Raw genomic sequence first — 7646 nt, forward strand, 5'->3', positions numbered from 1 at the left:
AAAAAAGAATCATAGTCATTCCATGAGGAACCACAGTACTCTCACAACATTTCTGCAATGCAAGTTTTTCTTCATGTTCCCACATTGTCCTGTTTGGAGGGGAATGTATTTTAAAGCTTACTGTCATGGCAATTGCTACCAAAAGGGAGGGACTGGGTGGCTGTGGATGCATTTGCAATTAATGCCATTTGTGATGATCTCCAAACTTATTATCCTTAATATTTTTCACTTCAATGATTCAGCAGCTAGAGAGTGTATATTCCACAAATATAGAAGAAGGACAGTAAAGAAGGAGTTAAAAGTGCATAATTCATGTCAAGCTGCTTCTGGTGAGGTTGCACATTAGCAGGAACACTGGTGTTTTCAGGAAAAGACTTGATACAGTTGACCAAGACGATACACTACCGTACAACAAAGCAAGCTGGTTATCTGAAGGAAGAAACTGCAATCAAAACCACCACAATCAAAACAAGAGCAAAAATGGATGCATTACCTGATATCAGAAAGATCACATTTATTTCCAGCGATGGCCATTACAATGTTTTCTGGACCATGTTCTTTTAGCTCTTTCACCCATTTCTTCAAAGTATGAAATGAATCCTAAGGCAAAGAAATGATAAAAGCCTAGTTGCCATTCAGGTATTTACTAATCTCTTTTTCAATTCAGAGGAATACAGCTTTGGCAGTATTAGTGAAATAATAGTTTCATACATCATAAGGCCAAAAGACGACTGCTGGATCTAGATAGTCTGCTTTTCAAACTTCAACTCATAAGATTGCCCCAAATTAATTCTACCTTGAATTTGTTCTTTTTCTCCCTCCTATCCCCAAGTAGTACTGAATGTTTTTCTTAATTACCATTGATGAAGAAACTGCCACAGCTCTTCTTTTAAGTTTATCATTTGATTTCCTCCATTTTTAATGTAAGCTTCATTTGTCTCATTTCAACTTCTGCCTTGGCTTGTCTCAATCACTGTCATGTTTATAGTACTGTCTAGGAAAGCTTTCAGAAACCCCTTTCTGCCCTTCACCCACCCACACCTCTACATTTCCAAATTCATACCTGGTAAACCCCAATTTACTCATTTGTAATCCTAAGAGACAGGTGACAACTTAGCTGTTTGTTTTTTCCCCCTCCAAGTACAAAATTCACTTTCTGATTCCACCTACTCTCTTACTAGCACATTTTCCTATTTCAGCACCCTAGTGAACTAATAGCATTTAAAATCACTTTTGTTCCTAGAGATATTGGTTTTAATGCATGGTTAAAATTATTACTGAAATTCAAACAGAGATTCTAGGTATATTAAAAACCATTTCCTCCCAATAGATGTGCACATATAAGTTCTCTCTAAACCAGTGAGGCTGTATCAACATCTCTGCAGGGAGAGAACCGTCAGTCATTTGGGAAAAAACATCTGTATTCTCAGAATACTGAGCATCAAGAAGTGAAATACAGATCCTCTTTGCACTTCTATTTTTCCCTCTTCAATTTGTCAGCTGTTCCACATATGTTTGGAAAAAGGCTGATAAAACTAAGCTCTATCCTTATAACACACTGCAAGATCAACCATCAGACATAAGTTACAAATAAGCATCAGTCAAGCTTAATTCATTTTTCATCTTTTCTTGGCAAATTAGCAAAGGGGAGAAGTGCCACTGTGCTAAGGTAGCTACCGTTCTCAGCCACAGGTGATGGGAGGGAATAGTATCACAGCATATTTCCCTGTCTAAGCAGACAGGGAAATAAAACTCCTCCAACATGCAGCCTCCAAACTTTCATCTGGACAAAGTCTAAACATCACAGCAGAAGTTGATATTTATTTCCTCAGGCAGGTAGACACCTCCGTCCAGATCTGCACAAACTGCAGAAGCATATGAACCCTGCTGGCATTAACATATAACTACTTCTCAGGTCGTGAGTTTCATCCCAAACTTGAGCTGCCCAAGTAGAGAAGTTACCAGAGGCAAGAATTGTGTCAGAAGTCTTACCTGTTTGGTGATATCATAAACTATCACAGCTGCTGCTGAACCTCTGTAGTACATCGGAGCCAAGGAATGAAACTGTTAAAACATCCCCCCCCCAAAAAAAAAAGAAAAAAAGAATAAAACACCATGAATAAATCAGAATTATCACACTTTGTCAAATCACAAAAATATGTAATGGCTGGACTACAGACTTTCACCCACTACAGTTCTCTGTAGCGGTTGCCAGTCTCTAATTTTCCTTAAATCCCACTGAATTAATGAGTCAGTCCTCCTTTTTCTCCTGACGCTCCTCATCCTGCTGGATTTATGTGAACAGCACTATAGGCTCTATGCATCTTTTCCATCACAGTGCACAGACTGAGGAGAAGTTTTGACACGAAGATCCCCTACTTTTGCAGGCCTCACCTGACAGTACACATATCCCATATGCTAGCAAGGCCCAATGTTTTGCTCTCAATTTTTAACAGGCTGAATTCAGTTTAGGGTTGAGGTTTACAATAAATCAGATAAATGACTTGTTAGAAAACCGTAAGCACCAGCCACGCTTAGTTATCCTACAGCAGTGCAAAAAAACATGGTTCTTGCCATTTGAAGCTGATGTTACTCCTCAGCTTTTTGTTTCAAGTCAGACATCCTTTCAAAAAAAAAAAAAAAGCAATAAATATTACTGTAACAACAGCTTGCCAATGAACAGTGTAATTTTCATAATTGACCATGACTAAGCAGCTGATATAGAATTCCAACTCATAATTACACAGAGAAAGGACGTCAAGAAGTTTTACTGCTGATTCACCTAAAGCTATTCTTAAGTAAAGCAAAAATAAGCCATCTCAGAAAACACACTTAGGTCACAGAGCTATATTGAAGACTTGTGTGTGCAAAGAAAGGGATCTGTAGGAGCTGCATACAAAACTGCAGCCAGTAACTCAGGCCAGCTCCTAAATCAGCTGTGTTATTAGGGCAAGGTATGTCTTCCAGTGCCTTTGCACAGATCCATCTGCCACAAACCTCTTAAAACTGTAGCTCCAGGCTGAACACTTTGACCTACACAGCCAAGGATCACAAGCTCCATGTTTCACGCTGTTTCACACACAACAGAAGCAGCAAGTTATTTGTAAGAATCCGAGACCAGGCCATTCGCCAGTGCGTAAGCTGTTCACAGACCACATTCCCAGCCCAAGGTCAGTGCCTTCCCTTACCAAGAGAAAGCACATGAGAACAGTGAGTGTGACAGATGGCCAAGGGCTGAAATGCATCGGGGAGCAATGCAGGTGGAATCATTCATTAATACGAGAAAAGAGCAGGAAAGGGGGCTGAGAAAAGAAGAGAGGAATCCATCAAGAAGCCAGGTATAAAGGAAAGGGATCAGCAAAGATCCTGAGGGAGTTGGGTAGATGCCCATCTGCCCATCTTAGATTGCAGCATCACTCTTTACAAACTTAATGCAGTAGTAAATAAGTAAATAAGTAAACCCCAGGCTAAGCCAAAAGGAAGGGGCAGAAAAGCGTGGCAGAGAAAAAGGATGAAGGACAGGAGCACTTGAAGACAGATTGACACTGGTTTAGGTCACACCCAAGTAGTTCTTTGCTTGCAAAACAGCTTTGTGCTCCCTGTGGGTACAATCTATTTCCACAATCAGACTCACTCTTCCTCCTATAATCACAGAATCATATGAAGTTTGGAAAAGACCACTAAAATAATTTAGTCCAACTACTGACCCACCACCACCATGCCCACTAACCCATGTCCCTAATATAACGAGAAGGTAAAAACCAAAACAAGAAAAATCTCTTTTGAAACCTTTTGGGAGATTAATTAATCACTTAACAGCGTGTTGCATTCCAGTAGCAGCAAGACCAGATTAAGTCAGCTGAGCCTTCCTTGTGTCAAGAAACAGAACCTGGCACGCAGAGGTGCAGAACACAGAAGGAATGCAGTTCCTCTGCTGTTTAAGACAAAGTAATCTGTTCAGATATTCCAGCTCCTTACAAGCTTGCAAAGAGGGTGGGCAAGACAACAGCATGAGAGTTCAGAAAGGCAACTGCCTATGAAAGGCCCTGAAGTTCAGTAGAGTTGTTGGTAAAGAAAGTGTGACTTCCCTGCCCTACAAAGCTGAAAATCTATTTACTTGCTCAGTCAGCAGGACAGTTATTTCCACTTTCATTAGTTTACATTAACATTCTAGCTATAAGGTATTTTAAGAAGAGAAAATACATCATCCATATTTGGACAGTTTTGTTTTTGTTTTTTTAAATGTTATTACTGATTTCATCCAGGATAAAAGTTCATATTCCTATATGGGTAAAGTTGACACTCAGCATCTCGTATTTTACACTGGAAAAAGTGATCAAAAATGGTATTTCAATGCACCTTAATGCAATTTCTTGAAGTCTGTGAGGAAAAAAAACCAACAAGGTGCACTAGACACAGCTAGCATCAGTTATTACAGTACAGATTACCTACAAAATAAAACAAAAATTATATCCTCTTTGTGATTACTTTCATAGAGTCTAATAACAAGTATCATGATATATTGTGTTCCAGTCATAACAAATCACTGTGTTCTCAATAAAAGAAAAATTATATTTGCAGCACTGAATAAATCAACAGACACTGAAAAATTTGTAACTGGGGATCATTTTGATCAACTAATATAAAACTCTCTTAACAAACGTGTTTTATCAGCATGGATTTTCAAAGGTTACAAACAAAGCAGTAAAAATATGAAGCAAATAACTAGGCTCACTGAATGCTTCCCTGTCACCCTTTCTTTTTTTAGTTTCACTGCCCAAAAGCAAAGTCGTCTTGAACATTTTTCTGGCCTAATTACCTGAAGAAAAGAAAAAAAAAAGTCACACAAAATTAATTAAAAAGATACAAAATACTAACGTGCACATTTCTTACCTGCCAAGGACCAAATGTGGGACAGAAGCACCAAAACAAGTGTCACGCAAAAAAGCAGCCCACAAAATTAAATCTCATGAGATCAGCTTTCATATTAGAAAATTACAATGTCTATAACCTTGATTTTATAGCTCGATATTTCTGTATCCAGAAATTCCCAAGAAAATTAAGAGAAACAGGAGCAGTTCAGGATTTGGAACAAGAACAACTCTGCTTCTCAAGAAGAGCTATCTGAAAGCTGAGGGCTGCAACTACTCAAATTCTGAATACCTAGCTCGAATGACTAAAATTCAAGAATTCAAGCATCAACACTTCCCTTTACCTGAAAGATCAATTCTGAGCAGTCTTTTGCTTTGCCAGTCCTTTAAATCAGGCTCTTTTGGTCCAAAGATGGTATGCAAGGAAGGCAGGGTCGAATGCCAGCATCCCTTTTGGGCACTTGGAATACCTCCCGTCTTTACGATGACCAAACCATCCTTAGTAGCTCATCCAACAGGGAAATTTAGAAGTCCTGTACCTCTCATTTAGCAACCACAAGAAAGTTGCCAATTTGCACCAGAGTGTCAAGGTAGCACACAGGAAATACCGATCAGTCACAGAGTAGCTTGAAAAACTTTTGTAGGGTTTGGTAACAACTTGTGATGGTGAGGTCACTGATGTTGCCAATAAAACAGTCATATTGTAGGGGCATGTTCCAATTCAACAGCTATAACCAGGATAAATGGGCCATTCAAAATATAAGCAAGGAACCTATTTTACCATATACATACCAAAGAACAAAATTCATAACTTGAGTAGTTTTTTGGACAATCTTTATGACTCTTCCCCTTAGAAAGAGTCACAGAAATATTAACGAGAAGCTCAGCTAGTATCAGAGCACCTTTGCATTCACACTGTTCTCTATCAATGCTCTCCCTTTCCACTTGTGGTTCACTACCTTCCCTCTGTAAGAAAGAAGCTATGAGGCTAAGCACGTGTTACAAAATTTCCTCCAAAATCAGGCCCCCTTTTTCTCTCAGAATCTGAATAGAGAGAGCACCACGTAGCCCTGCACCATGAATTCAGTCTTAAGCGATGCAAATGGAAGTTCTGCATAACCAAATTCCAGGAGTTTGGGGAGATTTTGCAACCCTAGATCCGGCCGTCTCACCGAAGTATTTGCAAAGGGCAGAAAATGGAAGCAATAAGGTATTAAAGAATTCATCACCTAGTTAAAAGCTCAGCGACTTTTTCCATGAAAGCCCTTCTTCTTTGTATTTCCTGTGTATCTCATTGTGGAGGAGGGTATATTTGGTTTTAGGAAATGCTTTTTACATTTCTGTTGTACTAAGTGCACAGAATGGGGAAGAAGAAAAACCCACAAAGTATCTACATTGGAATACTTAGAAGAAAAATTACAAAGGGAGCATAACATAAATCACACCCAAGCTCTGGCAGTGAAAGTCTCTTAACCATGTCTTGTGTAACATTGGTTTAGAAAGAAAGAGAGGCCAAATGAATATAGGGAAAAAGAAGAAAAAGAGAAAAAAAAACACTACTGTTCCTGCCTATTTATAACAAGGCTGACAAATCCTGCTGAAGACAGCTTGGCTTCACTCAGTCTGCCAGGAACACCAAAGAGCAATAATTCACATCTGCAGCTCTTTGCATCATCCTGGAGCACTACACCCCAGCGCTGGCTCATTGCCACACCAGGCTGCCTCCTCCAAACTCCACAAATAAAAAAACAGAAAAACAAAAAACAGAAAATACTCAGCCTCTCCTCTGGATTGCATCCTGGTCTGTAAATAGAATCACTCGCTCTTGCTGTAAAAGGATTACAATTTTGCCCTTCTGCATAGCCATAAGGGTAAGGATGTACAGCACAAGCAGAACCAGTGCACTACAGGTACTGCACACCTCACATTAAGGGCTGAATTTAGACTGCATTTCCCACATGCTCTTTTCAAGCATCTGTAGGTAGGTATCAGCACAAAACTGCTACAATCGTTTGACTAGATTTCATTCCCATTTTTGAGAAGCTGCTCTTTGATTCTAATTACATACATGCAGCTGAGTGGCCAGGATCCCGTTTCCCTGGCTGCTCTCAATGCACATTGCACAAGCCCATTGCAGCAGCCTGTGCACCATTAACAGCACACATCTATAGGCATTAAATACTATAAATACTTTTTTTTTTTTTTTAAATCATCTTCAAGGCAGTATCTGCCAAGAAGCAGAAAATCCCAGGTATGGAGCAAAGCAAAGGCAATGAACCATAAGTGTCAAACAAATTATCCTGAAACATAAGCTTCTCGCACAAGCAGCAGCAAAGGGAGGGATAAAAAATTCCTGACATTCTCAGCTGGCAAAGAGTGAATGGAAAAATGTTATGCATGAATGCCACTATCAGATATGACTTGGCATTTTATAACCTTGAGTAGGTTTTGCTGCCATGATTCAAGACTGAGAAGAAAGCTTAAAAATGTACAGGTTTTCTCACATCGTTTCACAAAGGCTAGAAAAAGGGAAAAAAAAAATACATCAGTTAGATGCTATCCCTGTAAGGATATACAAGAAATCTCAGGATCTGCAAGCTCAGTAAGACACATAAGATATGTCTGCCTCTGAGCTCCTTGTCTTTTTGCTAGTTAAACTGATGACGATTTAATAAAAGGAGGAGCTTTTTTCTCAGATATCTAAGAACTCCAAAAGTGAGAAGGGAAAAACGCCAACATTTTAGGATAATTTTTTTAAAGATATTTCAAGAGAGA

Source organism: Meleagris gallopavo, chromosome 3 (assembly GCF_000146605.3).
Source record: "Meleagris gallopavo isolate NT-WF06-2002-E0010 breed Aviagen turkey brand Nicholas breeding stock chromosome 3, Turkey_5.1, whole genome shotgun sequence".
Classification (NCBI taxonomy): Eukaryota; Metazoa; Chordata; class Aves; order Galliformes; family Phasianidae; genus Meleagris; species Meleagris gallopavo.